Consider the following 24853-nt stretch of genomic DNA (forward strand, 5'->3'; position numbering starts at 1 on the left):
ACAGGGGCTTGTGTACTCGAATGGGTACAGGGGACGAGGAGGGGTGGCCAGCCAATGAGGTCTGGTCAGGTCTGGCCCTGTAAAAAATAATAAAGCACATTGGCCCCTGTACAATACAGTATTGTACAGTACTGTACACGCATGATTGCCCATCCGCCAGCGCTGGGGATGTGACGGTTACCGGCACTGTGTGAGAGTCGCTTGCTAGGTTGCCTGACTATGCAGGGCTGCCGCGGGGACACTACGCTAACTGCGCTAGGCTGCCGTTGGCCGACGCTGACAGCGTCGGCCAACGGCTTGCCAAGAAAAGATACAAGTTCGAAAGAAAAAAAAAACCACAAATACTGTACAGTACAATAAAGAAATGACAGGACTTACTCTCAGACGGAGCGGCGGCGCTTGTTGAGGGGGGGGGGGGGGGGTGCTGAATCAGCCTGCAAGGGCAGGGTGCCCTGGTCTTCCTCTAGGCTTGGCACTGTGGGGAAATTATAAAATGTGCTGTTAAAATAAAGTTATTATTCTTACTGTAAATGGGGAGGAGGGGGTGTTAAAAAAAAAGCCGTGGACTTTTTTCCATAAAGTGCTGCGTCCGCCACACTTGATAAAATTGACTCCACGTCAACGTGGATAGTGGGGGTATGAACAGGTCGGGAGGACACTTACTGTGTCCGCTTGCAGCCTCCGACACACTTCCGGCTGCCACAATTTGAGGGGGCCGTATGGGGCGTACCCTTTCCATCCTCCTCTGAAGTCCTGTGTAAAAATAATTACATTACAGTATACTCTACTGTAGTGTCCTTTGAAACATTACTTCACACACACTACTGTGATCAGTGGTAGAGTATTCAGTATTACACTACAATAGATAAACAATGTCTAGGTCAAAAGGTCGTGCAACAGACGTATTTGCGCACCGCACCCCTCCACCCCCACCCCCTTTGTGCACGAGATGCAGAGCTGCCTGACGGGGACACTACGGTAATTGCACAGGGCTCCCGCGGGGACACTACACTGACTGCGCTAGGCTGCCGTTGGCCGATGCTGACAGCGTCGCCCAATGGCACGGCAAAAAACTACACTAGTTCAAACACACAAACACAAAACACAATTAAGAAATGACAGGACTTACTGCTTAGCATCGTGGCGATGCTTGAGGGGGGGCCTGCAGCATCCCAGCAGGGAAGGGTCCCCTGTTCTTCAAGCGGAGGCACTGTGGGCAAATGACAAAAATGTACTCTTATTACTGTAAATGGGGCTGGGGTTGGTTTACAAAAAGGCGTGGACTGGATTTTATAAAGTGCTGCGGCCGCTATAGTGTACTTTATAAAATCCACTCCAAAGTGAATAGGACACATACTGTAATGTACCGCTGTGCTTGCCCCGCTTACGGCTGCCCTGGATAGTGGTTGTTTCAAATGGAGGCATTTGCCAGTACAGTACAGGATTTAGTACTGCCACTGGCAAGTGCCTCCTTTGTTGTGCATTAGAGGCATTGGCGCAACGCTCCACCCCCACCCTCCCTGAAATGGACACACCGCTGACTACGCAGGGCTGCCGCGGGGACACTACGCTGACTGCGCTAGGCTGCCGTTGGCCGACGGTGGCAGCGTCGGCCAACGGCACGCCAAGAAAAGACACAAGTTGGAAAGAAAGAAAAAATACACAAACTCAATAAAGAAATGACAGGACTTACTCTCAGACGGAGCGGCGCCGCTTGTTGAGGCGGTGGGGAGCTGTGTCGGCCTGCATGGGCAGGGTGCCCTCGTCTTCAAGCGGAGGCACTGTGGGAAAATGTCAAAAATGAGAAAATGTGCTGTTTAATGTAAATAAACTTACTGTACTCTTATTACTGTAAATGGGGCGGGGGTGGGTTTACAAAAAGGCGTGGACTGGATTTTATAAAGTGCTGCGGCCGCTATAGTGTACTTTATAAAATCCACTCCGCTCCAAAGTGGATAGGACACATACTGTAATGTACCGCTGCGCTTGCCCCGCTTACGGCTGCCCTGGATAATGGTTGTTTCAAATGGAGGCATTTGCCAGTACAGTAGAGGATTTAGTACTGCCACTGGCAAGTGCCTCCTTTGTTGTGCATCAGAGGCATTGGCGCAACGCTCCACCCCCACCCCCCCTGAACGGGACACTACGCTGACTACGCAGGGCTGCCGCGGGGACACTACGCTGACTGCGCTAGGCTGCCGTTGGCCGACAGTGGCAGCGTCGGCCAACGGCACGCCAAGAAAAGACACAAGTTGGAAAGAAAGAAAAAATACACAAACTCAATAAAGAAATGACAGGACTTACTCTCAGACGGAGCGGCGCCGCTTGTTGAGGCGGTGGGGGGCTGTGTCGGCCTGCATGGGCAGGGTGCCCTCGTCTTCAAGCGGAGGCACTGTGGGAAAATGTCAAAAATGAGAAAATGTGCTGTTTAATGTAAATAAACTTACTGTACTCTTATTACTGTAAATGGGGTGGGGGTGGGTTTACAAAAAGGCGTGGACTGGATTTTATAAAGTGCTGCGGCCGCTATAGTGTACTTTATAAAATCCACTCCGCTCCAAAGTGGATAGGACACATACTGTAATGTACCGCTGCGCTTGCCCCGCTTACGGCTGCCCTGGATAATGGTTGTTTCAAATGGAGGCATTTGCCAGTACAGTAGAGGATTTAGTACTGCCACTGGCAAGTGCCTCCTTTGTTGTGCATCAGAGGCATTGGCGCAACGCTCCACCCCCACCCCCCCTGAACGGGACACTACGCTGACTACGCAGGGCTGCCGCGGGGACACTATGCTGACTGCGCAAGGCTGCCGTTGGCCGACGCTGGCAGCGTCGTCCAACGGCACGCCAAGAAAAGACACAAGTTGGAAAGAAAGAAAAAATACACAAACTCAATAAAGAAATGACAGGACTTACTCTCAGACAGAGCGGTGCCGCTTGTTGAGGCGGTGGGGGCTGTGTCGGCCTGCATGGGCAGGGTGCCCTGGTCTCCAAGCGTTGGCACTGTGGGAAAATGTCAAAAATGAGAAAATGTGCTGTTTAATGTAAATAAACTTACTGTACTCTTATTACTGTAAATGGGGCGGGGTAGGTTTACAAAAAGGCGTGGACTGGATTTTATAAAGTGCTGCGGCCGCTATAGTGTACTTTATAAAATCCACTCCGCTCCAAAGTGGATAGGACACATACTGTAATGTACCGCTGCGCTTGCCCCGCTTACGGCTGCCCTGGATAATGGTTGTTTCAAATGGAGGCATTTGCCAGTACAGTAGAGGATTTAGTACTGCCACTGGCAAGTGCCTCCTTTGTTGTGCATCAGAGGCATTGGCGCAACGCTCCACCCCCACCCCCCCTGAACGGGACACTACGCTGACTACGCAGGGCTGCCGCGGGGACACTACGCTGACTGCGCTAGGCTGCCGTTGGCCCACGGTGGCAGCGTCGGCCAACGGCACGCCAAGAAAAGACACAAGTTGGAAAGAAAGAAAAAATACACAAACTCAATAAAGAAATGACAGGACTTACTCTCAGACGGAGCGGCGCCGCTTGTTGAGGCGGTGGGGGGCTGTGTCGGCCTGCATGGGCAGGGTGCCCTCGTCTTCAAGCGGAGGCACTGTGGGAAAATGTAAAAAATGAGAAAATGTGCTGTTTAATGTAAATAAACTTACTGTACTCTTATTACTGTAAATGGGGCGGGGGTGGGTTTACAAAAAGGCGTGGACTGGATTTTATAAAGTGCTGCGGCCGCTATAGTGTACTTTATAAAATCCACTCCGCTCCAAAGTGGATAGGACACATACTGTAATGTACCGCTGCGCTTGCCCCGCTTACGGCTGCCCTGGATAATGGTTGTTTCAAATGGAGGCATTTGCCAGTACAGTAGAGGATTTAGTACTGCCACTGGCAAGTGCCTCCTTTGTTGTGCATCAGAGGCATTGGCGCAACGCTCCACCCCCACCCCCTTGAACGGGACACTACGCTGACTACGCAGGGCTGCCGCGGGGACACTACGCTGACTGCGCTAGGCTGCCGTTGGCCGACAGTGGCAGCGTCGGCCAACGGCACGCCAAGAAAAGACACAAGTTGGAAAGAAAGAAAAAATACACAAACTCAATAAAGAAATGACAGGACTTACTCTCAGACGGAGCGGCGCCGCTTGTTGAGGCGGTGGGGGGCTGTGTCGGCCTGCATGGGCAGGGTGCCCTCGTCTTCAAGCGGAGGCACTGTGGGAAAATGTCAAAAATGAGAAAATGTGCTGTTTAATGTAAATAAACTTACTGTACTCTTATTACTGTAAATGGGGTGGGGGTGGGTTTACAAAAAGGCGTGGACTGGATTTTATAAAGTGCTGCGGCCGCTATAGTGTACTTTATAAAATCCACTCCGCTCCAAAGTGGATAGGACACATACTGTAATGTACCGCTGCGCTTGCCCCGCTTACGGCTGCCCTGGATAATGGTTGTTTCAAATGGAGGCATTTGCCAGTACAGTACAGGATTTAGTACTGCCACTGGCAAGTGCCTCCTTTGTTGTGCATCAGAGGCATTGGCGCAACGCTCCACCCCCACCCCCCCTGAACGGGACACTACGCTGACTACGCAGGGCCGCCGCGGGGACACTATGCTGACTGCGCAAGGCTGCCGTTGGCCGACGCTGGCAGCGTCGTCCAACGGCACGCCAAGAAAAGACACAAGTTGGAAAGAAAGAAAAAATACACAAACTCAATAAAGAAATGACAGGACTTACTCTCAGACAGAGCGGTGCCGCTTGTTGAGGCGGTGGGGGCTGTGTCGGCCTGCATGGGCAGGGTGCCCTGGTCTCCAAGCGTTGGCACTGTGGGAAAATGTCAAAAATGAGAAAATGTGCTGTTTAATGTAAATAAACTTACTGTACTCTTATTAATGTAAATGGGGCGGGGTAGGTTTACAAAAAGGCGTGGACTGGATTTTATAAAGTGCTGCGGCCGCTATAGTGTACTTTATAAAATCCACTCCGCTCCAAAGTGGATAGGACACATACTGTAATGTACCGCTGCGCTTGCCCCGCTTACGGCTGCCCTGGATAATGGTTGTTTCAAATGGAGGCATTTGCCAGTACAGTAGAGGATTTAGTACTGCCACTGGCAAGTGCCTCCTTTGTTGTGCATCAGAGGCATTGGCGCAACGCTCCACCCCCACCCCCCCTGAACGGGACACTACGCTGACTACGCAGGGCTGCCGCGGGGACACTACGCTGACTGCGCTAGGCTGCCGTTGGCCGACGGTGGCAGCGTCGGCCAACGGCACGCCAAGAAAAGACACAAGTTGGAAAGAAAGAAAAAATACACAAACTCAATAAAGAAATGACAGGACTTACTCTCAGACGGAGCGGCGCCGCTTGTTGAGGCGGTGGGGGGCTGTGTCGGCCTGCATGGGCAGGGTGCCCTCGTCTTCAAGCAGAGGCACTGTGGGAAAATGTCAAAAATGAGAAAATGTGCTGTTTAATGTAAATAAACTTACTGTACTCTTATTACTGTAAATGGGGTGGGGGTGGGTTTACAAAAAGGCGTGGACTGGATTTTATAAAGTGCTGCGGCCGCTATAGTGTACTTTATAAAATCCACTCCGCTCCAAAGTGGATAGGACACATACTGTAATGTACCGCTGCGCTTTCCCCCGCTTACGGCTGCCCTGGATAATGGTTGTTTCAAATGGAGGCATTTGCCAGTACAGTACAGGATTTAGTACTGCCACTGGCAAGTGCCTCCTTTGTTGTGCATCAGAGGCATTGGCGCAACGCTCCACCCCCACCCCCCCTGAACGGGACACTACGCTGACTACGCAGGGCTGCCGCGGGGACACTATGCTGACTGCGCAAGGCTGCCGTTGGCCGACGCTGGCAGCGTCGTCCAACGGCACGCCAAGAAAAGACACAAGTTGGAAAGAAAGAAAAAATACACAAACTCAATAAAGAAATGACAGGACTTACTCTCAGACAGAGCGGTGCCGCTTGTTGAGGCGGTGGGGGCTGTGTCGGCCTGCATGGGCAGGGTGCCCTGGTCTCCAAGCGTTGGCACTGTGGGAAAATGTCAAAAATGAGAAAATGTGCTGTTTAATGTAAATAAACTTACTGTACTCTTATTACTGTAAATGGGGCGGGGTAGGTTTACAAAAAGGCGTGGACTGGATTTTATAAAGTGCTGCGGCCGCTATAGTGTACTTTATAAAATCCACTCCGCTCCAAAGTGGATAGGACACATAATGTACCGCTGCGCTTGCCCCGCTTACGGCTGCCCTGGATAGTGGTTGTTTCAAAAGGAGGCATTTGCCAGTGCAGTACAGTATGTACACTAGTACTGCCACTGGCAAGTGCCTCCTTTGTTGTGCATCAGAGGCATTGGCGCAACACTCCACCCCACCCCCCCTGACATGGACACTACGCTGACTGCGCTAGGCTGCCGTTGGCCGAGGCTGGCAGCGTCGGCCATCGGCACGCCAAGAAAAGACACAAGTTGGAAAGAAAGAAAAAATACACCAACTCAATAAAGAAATGACAGGACTTACTCTCAAACGGAGCGGCGCCGCTTGTTGAGGCGGTGGGGGCTGTGTCGGCCTGCATGGGTACTCTTATTACTGTAAATGGGGCGGGGGTGGGTTTACAAAAAGGCGTGGACTGGATTTTATAAAGTGCTGCGGCCGCTATAGTGTACTTTATAAAATCCACTCCGCTCCAAAGTGGATAGGACACATACTGTAATGTACCGCTGCGCTTGCCCCGCTTACGGCTGCCCTGGATAGTGGTTGTTTCAAAAGGAGGCATTTGCCAGTGCAGTACAGTATGTACACTAGTACTGCCACTGGCAAGTGCCTCCTTTGTTGTGCATCAGAGGCATTGGCGCAACGCTCCACCCCCACCCCCCCTGACATGGACACTACGCTGACTATGCAGGGCTGCCGCGGGGACACTACGCTGACTTCGCTAGGCTGCCGTTGGCCGACGCTGAAAGTGGATAGGACACATAATGTACCGCTGCGCTTGCCACACTTACGGCTGCCCTGGATAGTGGTTGTTTCAAAAGGAGGCATTTGCCAGTGCAGTACAGTATGTACACTAGTACTGCCACTGGCAAGTGCCTCCTTTGTTGTGCATCAGAGGCATTGGCGCAACGCTCCACCCCCACCCCCCTGACATGGACACTACGCTGACTACGCAGGGCTGCCGCGGGGACACTACGCTGACTGCGCTAGGCTGCCGTTGGCCGACGCTGGCAGCGTCGGCCAACGGCACGCCAAGAAAAGACACAAGTTGGAAAGAAAGAAAAAATACACCAACTCAATAAAGAAATGACAGGACTTACTCTCAAACGGAGCGGCGCCGCTTGTTGAGGCAGTGGGGGCTGTATCGGCCTGCATGGCCTGCGTTTCCCTCCTCCTCCTCTGAAGTCCTGTGTAAAAATAACATTTACAGTATACTGTAGTGTCCTTTCAAACATTAGTGCATTGTGTCAGGAACCAGTCTGTTTTGTTTTCTGTCAGTTTCTGTTTGACATTTTGACTCACTGGTGGCCTCCAGTGGCAGGTCTGTTGCCATTACAGCTTTGTGTTCTGGGAGCTTAATTCATTCACTAGGCTGTGAGATAATTAAGCTAATCAAGCACTAGCCTGGGAGCTCCCTGAATCTTCAGGTGCAATTAATCACCTGAGCCCTTTATAGGGCAGGCTCACCTGCAGTACTCTGCCAGTGATAGCTTTCTGTTAACCTATGTTTAGTTCCTGCTGGAGAGAACTCTCTGTCAGCTCTCAGCTTCACTACCTGGTTCCCTGTTCCGTCTGCTGTTTGGATCTCAGGATTTATCCTCTGCAGCTCATTGCTCGCTGTAGCATCAGCCTGTATACCCAGACCCTGGAGCTTTCTGGTTCCTGCTGTTCTCCTTTGGAAATTCCAGTGCTCTCCTGGTTTCCTGCTTCCAAGTTTGCTTGGTGTGTCATCCAGTCCTGGGCCAGAGCCTGCGCCTGATCCACTTCCCTCTTCTCCCTGTGGGTCATGTAAGTGCTCCTTTGGAGCCCGGTGGTTCTATCTTTTATTATTCATTTGCCCGCCGTGGCTGTTCCCCGCTGTGGGTCCGTCGTTATTCCTTTGTGTCATTTTTCCAGCTGTTCCTCCTGTTTTGTTATTGTCTGTCACCCTAGCTTCCATCAGGCAGGGGTGTTTCCCTTTCCAACTGCAACCGGTTTTGGGGAATCACTTGCCTTGGTGTGCCCCTGTTCCGAGATTCCCTATTGTATCTCTTGTGTCTGCGACTGGGTCGCAACTCCCGTCCTTGGCCTGGTGCCGGTAGTCAGGGGTCTTTTTCCAGCTAGGTCCTTTAGCCAGATCATCCTTTTGAGCTACCCCCTGGCGATTGCTCACCCCTTGTCATTACCTAAAACCTGGCTGCATCGGGGTCAGAGCCGGCCTAACTGGCTCTGTCGAACGCGGCGGCTACAGGCGAAGCCTAGCACTTGCAGGGGTATTCCATCTGCCCGGGGGACTCAACAGAGTCAGTGTAGGTTTTGCTGTGGCCGTTCTAAACAGCGGTCCCAGCTGCGGGCTCACGCCTGACCTTTTTCCTCCTGCCAGCTGTCGTGCCCAGGCGAAAACCATAACACATTGGGTCAACAACACTAGGTCGACAGAAAGCAAGGTCGACATGGGTTTAGGTCGAATTTGGTCAATGTCGTCATTTTATTTGGTCAACACAAGCAATAGGGCTACAGTCAAAATGTCATCATGTTTTTTGACACTGTTTTTTGATGCACGGCGGTTCCCCTTCCCTGTATGCTGTGCGGTTGGGGGGGGGGGGGTTGCGGAGCCTACACTAGACCGCCAATCAAGGAAGAGCAGCACTGCCATGCACACAGGCCAGCGTCTCACTGGACTGGGTGTTTGGCTCCGCCCCACCCGTCTACATGGCCAGTTTGAAGTGCACCGCATCCCCTTGCATTGGTAACGATGCTTCGCTTGGCAAAGTACAGTATTTTATTATCCCACCACGCCCTAGTGCACGGGTGTCAAACACAAGGCCCACAGGCCAAATCTGGCCCGCAAGACCTTGTCATGTGGCCCACGCAGCCTTCACCTATTACAGCATTCTCGCCAGCCAATGTTTGTACCGTCATGTGATCAGGGACGTCATCACAGCTACTGTACATACTGTATAAGTCTGGCCATGCGTGAGAGCGCTACGCCGGTGGCACGGGGAGCTGGAGGGCTTGCACCAATACTAACCCTAATACAATGAGCTGTGGGACGTGCAATCACAGCTTGGCTCCGACATCTCCGCATCGCCATCTCCTGACGCTGCGACATACTTGCGACAGTGTCCTACATGCGCCAAATATACAGTACCTGTATACTGTAGTATTTTTTAAAAAAAATATACTGTGTGCTGCATTACCTAATACAGTATTTGTGGATATGCCTTAAAAATTGTGTTTCGGGGTAATTATCTGCAAATATTGGGGAAGATGTAGAACCGGCCCTTTGAGGGTGACCAAACTGCTGATGCGGCCCCGGATGAATTTGAGTTTGACACCCCTGCCCTAGTGGATGTTAGGGCATGAAATACAGTTTCGCCTGTCAGCACATGGCGGATCCCAAAAACACTGGAAAATACCATGTCGACCTTTTGAATGTTGACATACTGTAATGCTTGTGTCAATCTAATCACATGTCCACCTTGACCCATGTTGACCTAAACACATGTAGACCTTGCTGTCTGTTGACCTAGGGGTGTCGACACAATGCTTGTCAACCTACAGTAGTTGGTGTAGGTACTGTAGGTACAGGATCAGTACACAATCTAAATACAGTATACTCTACAGTAGAGTTCAATGTAAAGTACAGTACCTAACAGGAGTAGTGTACAGTACTTACTTGCGACGGAACGGCGCAGGGCCTCCAGCTTCGCAGGCTGCCTTGTCACTAGGTCGCTCCAGCTAACCAAAATCATCAGCTCGGCGTAGCTGTAACGCAGCCTCTGAGCAGAATCCATTTTGGAAGTGAACACTCCCCAGCACATGACACAAAACGCAGTACACATGGTAGTCAGTAGGCTAAAGTAATCAATCCAGGAGACATACTGTACTGTAGAGTACAGATACTGTACCTGTACTGTACTTTACAGTACTGACTGCATATTATAAATGTCATGTGAATAGGCATAATGTAATTAATAATTGTATTATTACAAAAATACGTTGTACAGTATGTAGTCTGATTTAACACTTCATTACATATACTGTAGTAGCACTTGCGAATATTATCCTACCTTTGCGAATTTGATCCCAGCGCCTGTCCTGCGTTTATTATCCCAGCTCTGAGAATATTAGCCCAGTTCGAGTCACGGATATTATCCCGTAGGGAAAAGCACTGTACTGTACAGTAGTACAGTGATATACAGTATATTCGATATTGCTACAGTAGTTCTTTGCTACACTTAATAAACCACAGGAATACTGTAATCCCTCCTACCCCCCACAGTATTATTCCGTCGACTACAATACAATTACTGTACAGTATTTAGGGACAATCTCAATATTGCGATGTCAATACTGTAGTTGTTTCGCAGCATTCTGCATACTTTATTTTATATTTTATTAATACAGTATACTGCGGTATACATTAATTTTCCAGACTCTGTATTGTGACTAAAAGTTATGCAGCTGGGGGAGGTGTTTTCATAGACACAAAATCACAATAGTGTAAACAGTGGTTCTGCATACTAATTAATGAGTGATCGTGGGGGAAGGTACAGTAAAGAAATCTGCAGTGACTTTTCAAACTCTGTAGATTGCGAACAATGCCATGTCATACTGTACTGTAGCACATCAGCATACTGTATTATTCCATTGGATGTTGTGAATGAGTTTCTTAACTTTAATGAAATTGTGTCTTCATACTGTACAGTATATGGGAGGCCTCATATTAAATAACTTAATTTAATAAACTGTGCATTGCAGCTGCTACAGTATTATTCCTGCGATTAATACTGTACAGTATACCGGATTTAGGGGGGTATTCAATCTTCGGGTCACGGCAGACGAGCTTGCTCGCCCGCCGTGACCCAGTCCTGTTCTCGGTCAGCTCGACCGAGAACATGCAGGCGGGATTCAATGTCCCGCCTGCAGCGGGACGAGAAGAGGGCGTGGCCGTGAGTTGCGGCCGGGAAGTGACGAGCTGCAACCGGCAGCTCGTCACTTCCCGGCTGTTCTCGGCAGAACGAGCCCGACAGCTAGAGATGTCGGGCTCGTTCTGCCGGGAAACCCTGTTCAATGCTGTCGGGGAAGACAGCATTGAATAGGGCCCGTCGAGCATCTCCCCCACGGGAGATGCTCGACGGCGATTGAATATCCCCCTTAGTACTCAATATACTGTATGTACTGTACGTATTTTGTCCTGCGAAAATAACCGGATTTAGTGGAGGGTTTCCGTTATCAGTACATACTGTATAGTGATAAAGTATGGGTGCCGCGAATTTGTCCTGCGAATATTTCCGGATTAAGTGGAGGGTTTCCGTAAGTAGTACACTAATGTAGGGACAAAAACTTGAATGATGCAACTTGCTGTGTTTGACATGTGACCTGTGTCGACATGTGACATGCGTGGAAGGTGGCCACCATTACAGTATACTGTAGGCAACATGGCGCACAGGAGAAGGAACTTCTCCGATGCGGAGCTCCTGATCTTGCTGCGGCATGTTGACAAGTCCCTGGCCACTAATGCAGAGAAACACCAGAGCAAAGGAGGAGATTGAGGAAGTCCTGCACAGGGATAGGAGTATCCTCTCGTTGCAGAAGAGGTGGAGTGACCTGCTTCGACGCCAACCAGATAAACTGGCCAAATTGAGGGCCAAGCTGAGCAGAGGTACTGTACAGTACATGACATTTACAAAATTAAAGTACATTAGTACTGTAGTACAGTATTTACTGTCATTATAGCGGGTATGGATAATTGGATAGACACAAACTACTGTAGGTCGACGCGTAGGAAGGTTGACATGGTTTTAGGTCGAGATGGGACATGGTTGCGCGGTGGTAGGTACATTTTGTTGTCCGTGTTGACATGACACCTGTCGGTGGTCCGCGTCCTACGACCTTTTCATAACCCCACTATCCATGTCGGCGTGGAGTTGAGAATAGAAAGTGTGGCGAGTGGACACCTGTGAAGCCCGCGTGGGTAAGCGTTTATCTGTACATGTATCCGTGTCCCCTCGAGGTGCTCGCTGTGCTCGCCACGCTTCGGGCTCGGTGGCTCGCTGCGCTCGCCACACTTTCTGTTCTCAACTCCACGCCGACGTGGATAGTGGGATTATGAAAAGGTCGTTGGACACGTAACGCCGCCCCTCATGGGCTCGCCAAGCTTCGCCAAGCTCGCCGACCTTGCTTTCTGTCGACCTAGTGTTGTTGACCCAATGCACTAATGTTTGAAAGGACACTACAGTATACTGTAAATGTTATTTTTACACAGGACTTCAGGAGGAGGAGGGAAAGGGCACGTCCACTGTCGCCATCAAATGGAAGCGTTGCAAGCGTTATTTGTGTCCTATCCACTTTGGTGCGGAGTCGATTTTATAAAGTACAGTATGGCATCCGCAGCACTTTATAAAATCCAGTCCACGCCTTTTTGTAAACCCACCCCCGCCCTATTTACAGTAATAAGAATACAGTAACTTTATTTAAACAGCACATTTTCAAATTTTTTACATTTTCCCACAGTGCCAACGCTTGGAGATGAGACCCTGCCCATGCAGGCCGACACAGCCCCCACCGCCTCAACAAGCGGCGCCGCTCCATCTGAGAGTAAGTCCTGTCATTTCTTTATTGAGTTTGTGTATTTTTTTTTCTTTCCAACTTGTGTCTTTTCTTGGCGTGCCGTTGGCCGACGCTGCCAGCGTCAGCCAACGGCAGCCTAGCGCAGTCAGCGTAGTGTCCCCGCGGCAGCCCTGCGTAGTCAGCGTAGTGTCCATGTCAGGGGGGGTGGGGGTGGAGCGTTGCGCCAATGCCTCTGATGCACAACAAAGGAGGCACTTGCCAGTGGCAGTACTAGTGTACATACTGTACTGCACTGGCAAATGCCTCCTTTTGAAACAACCACTATCCAGGGCAGCCGTAAGCGGGGCAAGCGCAGCGGTACATTATGTGTCCTATCCACTTTGGAGCGGAGTGGATTTTATAAAGTACACTATAGCGGCCGCAGCACTTTATAAAATCCAGTCCACGCCTTTTTGTAAACACACCCCCGCCCCATTTACAGTAATAAGAGTACAGTAAGTTTATTTACATTAAACTGAACATTTTCTCATTTTTTACATTTTCCCACAGTGCCAACGCTTGGAGACCAGGGCACCCTGCCCATGCAGGCCAATACAGCCCCCACCCCCTCAACAAGTCATTGGAGAGGCCGGATCAGCCCACCACCTAGTAAGTACAGTACATGTTTTTATTTACTGTACAGTATTTGTTTGTAAATACAGTAGGGGGACAACTGTCTGAATTTTTTTTCCCTATTTTTTAAGATTGTGTGCGTCTACAGTATTTCTCTCCATGGGGCCGATTCTGATGTTTTCTCTATAGTATACAGTATTATGAATGCAAGTGCTACTAATAGACCCCAGCTCCATTCCATCCCCTCTTACGCATGCGCAGAAACACAGGTGTGTCTGATTACGCTCAACTCTAAACTACAGTAGTCCCTCTGTGTCTCTTTGCATCCATACAGTACAATACTGTACTGTACTGTACAGTATATCCTCTATGCTACAGACAAGATTGTTCCCTATTGTACAGTGTACTGTATCACCAAGCTCAAATTGTGGTGTCATTTGTTTTACAGACCTGCAATATACGGAAGATGCCCAAGACCAGGAGGATGAAGAGAGTGTAGAGGGCGACACTTGGAGCACTTCATCCCCAGAGCCACAGGAACACCCCTACACTAGCCCTACAGAAAGTGAGGTGGCAGTGGCAGAAGGTCTTCCTCCAGCCTCGACCAGAACTCCACCAGGATGTAAGTACTGTACTCAGGGCCGGCACCATAAATCTTGGGGCGCCATCCTGTACATTGATCTCTCTGGGGCCCCTTCCCCATCAAGCATACAGCAGTTAGTAATGGTGTGGATCACGGGGGGAGTAATACTGTAGTTTTGAGTAGGGAGGTACAGTAGTGTGGGAGTAATAATGCAGAGCAGGGAGGGAGGCTGTGAATAATAGTGTGGTGGAGGGTGGGAGTAATAGTGTGGAGTAGAGAGGGAGGTAGTAATTGTGCAAAACAAGGTGGGACGGTGGGAGTAATAGTGCGGAGCAGGCAGGGAGGGTACAGTAGGAGTAGAAGTGTGGAGCAGGGAGGGAAGGTGGAAGTAATGGTGTACAGTACTGTATGTACAATATGCTGTACTGTATTACTATTGTTTCAGAAAATGAACCAACCTTTCTTTTTCCACAGTGCATTCCCCTTGGCTACCTTGGCAGTATGACCAAACTCCTCCACAACCATGTAAGTAGTAGTAGTAGTATCAGTACGTTTAATTTTAAGGCGCCACAAAGTGTCCGCAGCGCCGTACATACTGTAGCAAACAAAAAAACAAATTACAAGGTAACGTACTGTACAAGGTGTGTTGAAAAATACAGCATACTGTAAATAGGGGTATACTGTAGCTGGTAGAACTAAAATCAGCATCAGTTCAGAAGTACTGTAGGTGTCGAAATTGTCGAGGAGACTGAAGATGAAGTAGATGAAGGGAAGAACAGGACAGGAGCACAGGTGAGGTAAAGAGGTAGGGTGAGTACGTGAGGAAGGAGTGCCCTACTCATAAGAGTTAACAGACTAAAAGGAGGACGAACGAAAAACAATAGGATACTGTACTGTAAGTACTGTAGGAACAGATGGGAACGGAGGCAGGATAGGAGGATCAAAATAGGTTAGGAGGAGGGATAGGCTAGTCGAAAAAAGTGAGTTTTGAGGGAGAGCTTGAAGGAGGTAAGGGAATCAGAAAGCCTGATGGGTGGCGGGAGGTTGTTCCAGTGCAAGGGGGCAGCGCGAGAGAAGTCTTGGACACGGAGGTGGGAGGAGGTAATTAGGTGAGAGGTCAGTCGGCGGTCAGCGATGGAGCGAAGAGGACGGGAGGGAGTGTGGATAGAGATCAGCGAAGAGAGGTAAGGAGCAGTGGAGGAGGAGAGAGCCTTGTAGGTATTGGTGAGGAGTTTAAAGAGAACTCTTAAAGGAATGGGGAGCCAGTGAACAGATAGACAGAGGTGGGAGGCGGAGGTAGAGTGGCGGGAGAGGAAGATGAGCCTAGCAGCAGCGTTAATAATGGATTGGAGTGGTGCAAGGCGGGTTCGAGGTAGCCCAGAGAGAAGGATGTTGCAGTAGTCAAGGCGGGAGATGACAAGAGAGTGAATGAGAATTTTGGTCGCGTCAGTGGAGAGGAATGGTCTGATGCGTGAGATGTTGCGTAGGTGAAAGCGGCAAGACTGGGAGAGAGCACGAATGTGGGGGGTGAAAGAGAGGGAGGAGTCAATGATGACACCGAGGACGCGCGTTTGGTCGGTGGAGGTGATCTCAGTTTCATCAATGCTGATGGAGATAGTGGGAGAAAAGGGTATGTTCGGGGGATGGAAGATTAGAAGTTTAGTTTTAGCCATGTTTAGTTTCAGTAAGCGTTGGGTCATCCAGGCTGACATGGCCGTGAGGCATTCGGAGACCTTGGGCAGGAGTGATGGGATACTGTAGGTCGGAGGAGTAGAGATACTGTAGATATGGGTATCATCAGCATAAAGGTGGTAATGGAAACCATAGGAGCTGATGAGAGTGCCCAGAGAGGTGGTGTAGAGGGAGAAGAGGAGAGGGCCAAGGATTGACCCTTGGGGAACAACGACTGGCTGCGGGGTAGTAGGAGAGGAGGAGCTCGGAGTGGAGATGGGGCGATCAGAGAGGTACAGTATGAGGTGAACCAGGAGAAGACCGTGCCAGTGATGCCAAAGGAGCAGAGGGTGTTGAGCAGGAGAGGGTGGTCAACAGTGTCAAAGGCAGCCGACAGATCGAGCTGGATGAGGATAGAGAAGAGGCCTTTGGATTTAGCCGATAGTAGATCGTTAGTGAATTTGGTCAGGACAGTTTCAGTGTAATGTAAAGGGCGGAACACTGATTGGATTATCTACATTTTTAAAATACAGTACAGTATGTACAGTAATATACAGTACTGGTTGAAATTTCATAAGCACTTTTTGCCTCAAATTTGCACATTTCAGAGGTGCGGTTTTTAGTGAAACTAAAAATCGCATCCAGATGTTTTCGCATGAAAAAGCATACAAATCAGCTACTGTATTTAATGGGATGCGATTTTTTTTTTTTTTACAGCAACTCCTGCACCCTCGTTCGAGGAAGAACAACAAGGTACAGTACAGTTTGTACTTCTTAATACTGTAACTTACAGTATTTTTAAACCTTTTTTTTTTCACCACTGTTTCTCAACCTTATTCCCCACACGGTGCCTTGTATCCAACCCCTCCCCCAGTGCCTCAGTTTAAACTGTGACTTTCAGCAAATCCCTGCCTCTGCTTGGCAACATCATGACGTTAGGCCATCTGCCAGTCATGATTTCTCTTGGCCTTTTTGTGCCTTGCTGAATGCAGGAGCTTATACTGTATACAGTACAATACTGTACTGTAATAGGGGGAGCTGGTACATGCACACCTTTTGTGTGCCCTCCTTAACCGGGCAGTAGTGTACTCCAGTGAGTGACATCACAACTGGTTGGACACATGTACAGTTAATGGATGGATACTGTAGTTGTGATACTGTATCAAGTAGGTCTCATTGGCCACATTCACTACAGTAATTAGTAGACAGGATTATATGCAACATAAAAAGCTTGAAATATGCATGAAAAATACTTAAAATATGCATGAAAAGCGTAAAAATATGCTAAATAAAATTTTATAGTTTTTTATTTAAATCAGCATACAATTAGTAAGTAGTAAATGACCCCCCGCAGTATACCCCACATAATGCCCCCAGCAGTATACCCCACATAATGCCCCCAGCAGTATACCCCACATAATGCCCCCAGCAGTATACCCCACATAATGCCCCCAGCAGTATGACACACATAATGCCCCCAGCAGTATGACACACATAATGCCCCCAGCAGTATGACACACATAATGCCCCCAGCAGTATGACACACATAATGCCCCCAGCAGTATGACACACATAATGCCCCCAGCAGTATGACACACATAATGCCCCCAGCAGTATGACACACATAATGCCCCCAGCAGTATGACACACATAATGCCCCCAGCAGTATGACACACAAAATGCCCCCAGCAGTATGACACACAAAATGCCCCCAGCAGTATGACACACATAATGCCCCCAGCAGTATGACACACATAATGCCCCCAGCAGTATGACACACATAATGCCCCCAGCAGTATGACACACAAAATGCCCCCAGCAGTATGACACACAAAATGCCCCCAGCAGTATGACACAGATAATGCCCCCAGCAGTATGACACAGATAATGCCCCCAGCAGTATAACACAGATAATGCCCCCAGCAGTATAACACAGATAATGCCCCCAGCAGAAGTGCACATAATGCCCCCAGCAGAAGTGCACATAATGCCCCCAGCAAAACCGCACATACGTAGCTGGAAGAGCCTACAGTACACATTGCGGCGTATCAGCTCTTCCACCCACATCCCACCCCCCGCCGCGCTGACAGGCCGCTCAATCCATTCCTCTGATGGGCGATTCTGTCAGCCTATCAGCGGCGTTTCCTCACATAAAGAAAAAAAAAGTCAGGAAGTGAGGGTGAACGCTCCACGCCGACCGCGCTATGCCAAATATGCACCATCAGGACAATTAGGTCAGATATGCAATTTCTGCTGAAAATCGGGCAAATATGCAAATGCATATGCAAATATGCAAATGCATATAATCCGGTCTCTAGTCATTACCCATCAGGGTACTCATCTGGTTACCTGTACAATTAAAATCGGTCCTATCGCTTCATATCACATGCGATGCAATGCGATTTTTGATTGTACAATGCCCTGCGATGGAAATTGGGGCGCCTTGATAATACACAAGTACCCCATTTTTTTTTTTTAATCATGCTACTTTTTGCCAATTTTCAGATTTAAATCTCCAAGTGTGTATAGTGTAGGCCACCAATGGGAGACACAACACTAGCAAAGTCTCCTGTCTGCTGATTTGACCAGCATGCCAGCGATGATGGATCATTTTTCATCCATCATCGCTGTGTGTGTGTACGCAGCGCGGGCTTTCAACTTGCGGACCGCCTCTTCGCCTCCCCTTCTCCCGCCCCTGCTCCTTCCCCCTGCTCTGTGTTATGAGCAGGGAGATGCCACACATTACCGGCCGCTAGGGTTGCCACCTAATCCCTTTAATCCTCAAGACATACAGTACTGTACTGTATTAATTACAGTACACAGGTTTTTGTGGCTGATTAAAAAAAAAATACAGTTGGAATGAAGTCTGATGGCTGTTTAAAAAAAAAAAACAGTTGAAATTGAGTCTTGAAGTGAGCCAGCCACAGAACCTGTGTAATTAATACTGTACAGTACAGTATGTCTCCAGGATTAAAGGGATTTTTTTCCCCTATACTGTACAGTATTTGGTACTTGTGTATTATCACGGCGCCCATCGCATCGCATACCACTAGTTAAGGGAAGGCAACCCTACCGGCCGCACGTCCGGCCCCAACCTCACTCCTGCCTGCCCGGCTGCCAGCCAGTCGACTTGTTGCCAAAGTACCAAAAATTACATTACTGGTCAGTATTTACGGTACATTACTGTATCTTGTCTCCACAGTTCCTGAGATTAAACATGCCGCCAAAAATTACCAAAGAAATGAGCCAGATCATCGCCAAGATGAAGCAAGATAACAAGACAACACGAGAGATCCAGGCTTGGCTGAAAGAAAGTGGTACTGAAGTTCATTTACAGACTGCTTCTATGAGGATGCGCCCCAGATACAGAACTCCTTCTCACTGCACATTGTAAGTACAGTACTCTATATTAGCAGATTCTATAATTACTGTACATTACTACTGTATACGGTACTGTACCAGGCGGCTTCAAGCTATGGCCCTCCAGCCGTTGTGAAACTACAAGTGCCAACATGCTGTGCCATCGATTTGCTATTAGAGAAAGATACAGTACAATTATGGCAAGGCATGCCTGGATGTGTAGTTTCACAACAGCTGGAGGTCCACAGTTTGGACATGCCTGCTGTAATATTCCGCCCAGATCGCATTGTAAATGCGATCAATGATAAATGGGGGCCATAGAGAGACAGTGGGAGAGAGAGCAGGGGATAGGGAGACAGTGGGAGAGAGAGCAGGGGATAGGTGTACAGTGTGAGAGAGAGCAGGGGATAGATGCACAGTGTGAGAGAGAGCAGGGGATACTGTAAATGCACAGTGTGAGAGTGAGCAGGGGACTGGGAGTACCTGTGTCTGTTGTGCTCCGCAGTTACTGTAGCTGCTAGGTATAGAGCCAGCCTTCTTCTTTGTGCTGCCAATGGAACCCGGGAGGAAGAAAATGACCACAGGAGAGGTGAAGGGGGTGGGGCTACTGCTGTGCAGGCTACAGCACAGGACAGAAGGAAAGTTTATCTGGTGGGAGGGGGGGCTGAGGGGGTGAACTGTCTGACCCTGCCTGACACAGTGTGCAGCAGCCGGAGCTTGCCACTGACAGGCAGCAACGGCCCTATTGCACTGATACAGGATTGTAGTGGCCGAATGGGAGGGGGCACCCTGCCCAGCCCAGCCAGGCACTGGTGCTGGGAGAGGCAGTGCAGTGTCTCTGGAGATGAGGGGGAACAGAGGGAGGGCTGCTACATAGTGGGAGGGAGGGCGGCAGGGACGTGCAGTCAGGGGAGTCAGTGCCTCACCTATCATACTGTAAATCACAAAATACTGTAAAAAACAAATACAAAGATTACAGTATACTGTACAGTATTTACAGTATAACACATACTGTACACTGTGTTACTGTATACTGTAAATACTGTACTGTATCTTATTGCTATTTTTTTTACAGTGTATGGGGTGAGATGCTCTGTGGGAGGCAGAGGGATCTATGCCTCGCGCTGTCAATGGCAAAATGTCAGCAGCGGTGGGGCGGGGCTAATTTTGTGCACAAAAAGAGGCAGAAAAGCCCATTGAAAAATGTCACTGCACATCTGCCTCAGTGACAGGTACGTCAGCCCACATCACTGAGACAGATGTGATAGGACCAGGGGCATAGGGAGGGTGCTTACAGTGGAGCGTGAGCTTCAGCAGCCGGGGGGAGAGAGCAGCGTTGCCGCTGCTGCAGGTCGGCAGAGCCCATGCTCTGGGATGTGTGGCTGTGTGGAAGACCAGCGGGGATTAGTAGTGCAGAGGCTGTCCGGCAGCGTGAAGGAGACCAGGGGAGATTATTGTGTTGGCTGTCCGGCTCCTGCTCACCTTGTAAGTCACTGCAGTAATTCCATTAAGGGGGGGGGGATGGGTAGAATGGGACTTGTTTTATAACTTTCCTGTCTCCAATTCTCTGCTTTGCAGGGAGTACTTTACAGTACACATTATTGCAGTGTTATTGTATACTGTACCTCTATTCTGGGGTGGTGGCGGCCCATGGCCCAATGGAACCTGCCCTCCATCTTGCCTTTGACCTGTTTTATGAGAAAAAATATTTATCTGTAAATGCAGTGAGTTTTTCAGTACATTCCTTTACAGTACATTCCTGTACAGTACATTATTTTCTATTCTGAAATGTACTGTAAGTGCACGCAGTTACAGTATAATGACTATTGCACCACCATTGTTAACGAGACCCCATTATCAACGCAAACCCGAAGCGTGGCGAGCGCAGCCAGCCCGCGAGGGGCGGCGGTACGCATCCTCTGACCTTTTTATACCCCCACTATCCACGTCGGCGTGGAGTTGATTTTACAGTACAGTATATAGAGCGCAGCGAGCCACCGAAGCGTGACGAGCGCAGCAAGACCCGTGAGGGGATGCGTAATACTTGTGAAGTAATGCGCGTCCCCTCGCGGGGCTCGCTGCGCACGCCACGCTTCGGCCTCGGTGGCTCAGTGCGCTCGCCACACTATATAAGATCAACTTCACGCCGACGTGGATAGTGTGGGTATGAAAAGGTCAGAGGACGCGTACTGCCGCCCCTCGTACTTACAATACGAACACCCACAGCTAGGGGATTTTGTACACAGCTAGGGGATTTTTTTCACACAAATACAGTACAGTATACTGTATAACTGAGTCTGCGAAATAGTCTATTAATATGCTCAAAACTCCGCCCCCCCCCACCTGCGAAAAAATACGTTATTTACAGTATTACACCAACAGTATTACGGACTAATCCAGTATTTAGCACAGATTATAAGACAATACCCATAGTAGCAGCCTGCAGTAGCCCACCCTAATAGAGTTTTGTCATCGCTAGTCGGGGATCTGCGGCCCATACACACCAGGCAATTTAAACACATTGTACAATATTCTAAATGGCGCTATCTCTACTGCACTGCACTGTATGTGGCATCCATGTTGATCCCTAAAATGGCGGAAAATCACGATACCACGTGATCCTATTGGTGCGCCTGCGAAACAATCGACTAATTTATAGCTGTGACTACTTCAATTACAAGTACAGTATGCGAAAAAAAAAAAAAAAGATGCGAAAGGATCCGTTATTTACAGTATTACAACAATATTACGGACAATACCCCAATCCAGTATTTATTACACATTATACGGACAATACCCATAGCGGCAGCCTGCAGTAGCCTAATAAAGTATTCTCATCGCTAGTCGGGGATCTCTGGACCATACACACCAGGCAATTTTCAGATGAAAAGCATCTAGTGTGTATGATCCTCAAGAGAATCATGCACTGTTCATTATGGTACTTATGGTACCTGAAGCAGAAGTGCAGTAAGGGGGAGGGAAAACCAACGTTCTGTGTAGTTGATCCTGCCCTAGCAAATTTACCACGGAAGGTTGTAAACACACTGTACAATATTCTGAATGGCGCTTTCTCTACTGCACTGTGCAGCCATGTCGATTCCCAACATGGCTGAAAATCACGATATCACATGTGCTCCTATTACTGACTGAGCCTGCGAAATAGTCCGTTAACATGAGAAAAACACCGGTCCCCTCGTTTGAGGAAAAAATACGTTATTTACAGTATTACACCAACAGTATTACGGAGTGATCTAGTATTTAGCACAGATTATACATACAATACCGATAGTAGCAGCCTACAGTAGCCCACCCTAATAGAGTATTGTCATCGCTAGTCGGGGATCTGCGGCCCATACACACCAGGCAATTTTAACACATTGTACAATATTCTAAATGGCGCTATCTCTACTGCACTGCACTGAACGTGGAAGCCATCAAAAATCACGATATCACTACTGTATACAATAAGTCTGCGAAACAGACTCTAGTATTTACGGACAATACCCATAGTGGCAGCCTGCAGTATCTGAATACAGTATACACAGCAGGCGATTGTATACAGTATTCTGCACCGGGTGCATTTGAACAGTAGGGAAAGAAGGGAAACAGGTTCATTCAGGGACAAGGTGGGAACCGAGCGCTTCCGCGCAGGGACCATTTTGTCCTTGTAGGAGCCTGGCTGCTTACTGTATACTGTAATGCAGCAATCAGTCAAAATGTACAAATGACTGTACTATACTTACTGCTCCAGCGAGAAGATACTGTACTGTTCTTGCGGAAGGCAGTATGATGGTAAAGCTTGGTAGAAACAAGAACGCAGCAACAACTTGACTTTGGATTCAGCAGAATGAATAGTCCAGGTGTACAGGTACAATCTCGTGCTTGTATACAGGCAAGAGATGAAGAGACGATCCGTAGCAATTCTACACGGTTTAGATGCAGAAAAACAAACTGGATAGTTTGACAATTTTAGCGTCTGTAGCTGAATTTATGCTGGCAGAGACAAAGGAAAACCTTCACGGCTAAAAGCTGATAGGTGCATTTGAATTATGTACAATACAGTAGCTTTGAAACAAAAGGAAGGCCGAGCAGTGAAACAAAAAGGCAGACTGCAATTAACATACTCTATTTTGTATGACTGCAATCAACATCTTATTGTCTGAGGTGTCGGTCTGTGTCTGAGTTTTGAGAAATCTATTGTTGCGAAAAAAAACCCGTTCTCTGTAGCGCAGTATGTATGGGTATTAACTATCGTGTACATGACGGCCTGCCATTGTGAATTTTTGTTTGTGGAAAAGTCCGAAAGAATTTGATAAGCACCAAATACTGTAACTATTGATTTAAAAAAAAAAAAAAAAAAAGTATGTTTAAAAAATGAAAATATATTGTAACCAACTGAGGATCGAACTACTGATACTGACATAGTGAAGCTGTGCCTCTACCCGCTAGGCCACTGTTACCTGTGATTATCTTCGCTCCCTTGGTGTGTGATATACAGCAACGTCCAATACAAGACATGCCCCATAAAGTACAGTACGTACTGTATGACATGCTCCGTATGATACTGTAGGTCCTCAAATAATGTTTGAAGTAGTCATCCAGCAATAGCAAAGGTTAGCATGGCTTCTGCACCAATTACATAAATTACCGTACGTAACTGCGGCTGCGAATAAAATAAAATAACTCTGTCGGTAAAGTAAGGACAAAATCCGTAGTGTAAAGTATGATACTGTAGGTCCTCAAATAATGTTTGAAGTAGTCATCCAGCAATAGCAAAGGTTAGCATGGCTTCTGTACCAATTACATACATGACCATACGTCACTGCGGCTGCGAATAAAATACAAAAACTCTGTCCGTAAAGTAAGGACAAAATCCGTAGTGTAAAGTCTTAACGTGGAGCATTAGTCACCCAGTGGTTAAACTATGTATTACATGGCGTGGTACATAACGCAGGACATAACGCAATCTGCAACTCGCGAGTCAGAGCCCTCAAAAGCGTGTTGTAAACCACAATGTACTCGGCCATATCTGTAGTATATAATGGGCATCATGATGTGTGGCACAATGTGTAATGGGCATTATGGTGTGTGGCCTTATGTGTAATTGGCATTACAGCGTGTGGCTTTATGTGTAATGGGTATTATGGAGTTTGCTAAAATGTGTAATGAGCATTACTGTGTATGGTCTAAAGTGTAATACCACACCCTTTTTGTGATGCCACGCCTACTTCCCATGAGGCCACACCCCCTTTTGCTGCGTGGCTAAAATTCAGACAGCAATGAGCCGGTTTAGTAAGCATAAAGCTGGTATTATCCCCTTTATATGGCCATAGCAGTTGTTATAGCATGCATGCAGTTAGTCTTCAGTAGTAAGCTTACTTGGTTAGTATGTTAGATGGATTTATCCAGCTATTAGTCCCACCTATGTGCACAAGGTTTTATACTTATGTAGATCTGTGGGCATGGGCTCCGGCCTCCAGACCCCGATGGTGAACTCCGACCGCTGGTTCAATCCTAATAATGCACGGTCATATCCGAGATCCCTCCACCGGTTCTAGGTTGTAGCTGCCAGATAGTTCCCCCGCACTCCTCTACGCGTTTCTCCACCTCTTAGAAGTAATCAGTGGCTTCATCAGGAGGTAGAACTGAGGTAAGCTTACTGTGAAGACTAACTGCATGCATGCTATAACAACTGCTATGGCCATATAAAGGGGATAATACCAGCTTTATGCTTACTAAACCGGCTCATTGCTGTCTGAATTTTACTATATATATTTTTTACTTATATTTTTTACTTATAATTTTTTAAAGTTTATATATTTTTATGTGTATAAAAC

The 24853-nt window shown here is 48.2% G+C and overlaps 1 protein-coding gene and 3 long non-coding RNA genes across 6 annotated transcripts in view; 1 reads left to right on the forward strand and 3 right to left on the reverse strand.

The window, feature by feature from the left end:
- Nucleotides 1-378: 378 nt before the first annotated feature.
- LOC146045797 (uncharacterized) lies at nt 379-1207 on the reverse strand. Its single transcript, XR_014465613.1, has 3 exons — nt 1130-1207; nt 664-753; nt 379-475 (listed from the first exon to the last, which is right to left on the reverse strand). It is a non-coding gene; the product is annotated as an uncharacterized LOC146045797 (long non-coding RNA).
- A 1097-nt stretch (nt 1208-2304) lies between these two features.
- LOC146045820 (uncharacterized) lies at nt 2305-3606 on the reverse strand. Its single transcript, XR_014465622.1, has 3 exons — nt 3525-3606; nt 2916-3002; nt 2305-2392 (listed from the first exon to the last, which is right to left on the reverse strand). It is a non-coding gene; the product is annotated as an uncharacterized LOC146045820 (long non-coding RNA).
- A 528-nt stretch (nt 3607-4134) lies between these two features.
- On the reverse strand, nt 4135-6006 carry LOC146045571 (uncharacterized). The gene is made up of 4 exons (XR_014465475.1): nt 5967-6006; nt 5355-5442; nt 4746-4832; nt 4135-4222 (listed from the first exon to the last, which is right to left on the reverse strand). It is a non-coding gene; the product is annotated as an uncharacterized LOC146045571 (long non-coding RNA).
- A 7850-nt stretch (nt 6007-13856) lies between these two features.
- Nucleotides 13857-24853, forward strand: part of LOC146046056 (cyclic nucleotide-gated channel beta-1-like) — a 415388-nt gene continuing 404391 nt past the window's right edge. For all 3 annotated transcript variants that reach the window (XM_083165226.1, XM_083165229.1, XM_083165228.1), the window contains exons 1-4: nt 13857-14024; nt 14460-14510; nt 16374-16409; nt 18859-19046. The gene's annotated coding sequence lies outside the window, so the exon portion shown is untranslated. The remainder of the gene's footprint in view (nt 14025-14459; nt 14511-16373; nt 16410-18858; nt 19047-24853) is intronic.

Source organism: Crinia signifera, chromosome 11, assembly GCF_055691185.1.
Source record: "Crinia signifera chromosome 11, ASM5569118v1, whole genome shotgun sequence".
Lineage (NCBI taxonomy): Eukaryota > Metazoa > Chordata > Amphibia > Anura > Myobatrachidae > Crinia > Crinia signifera.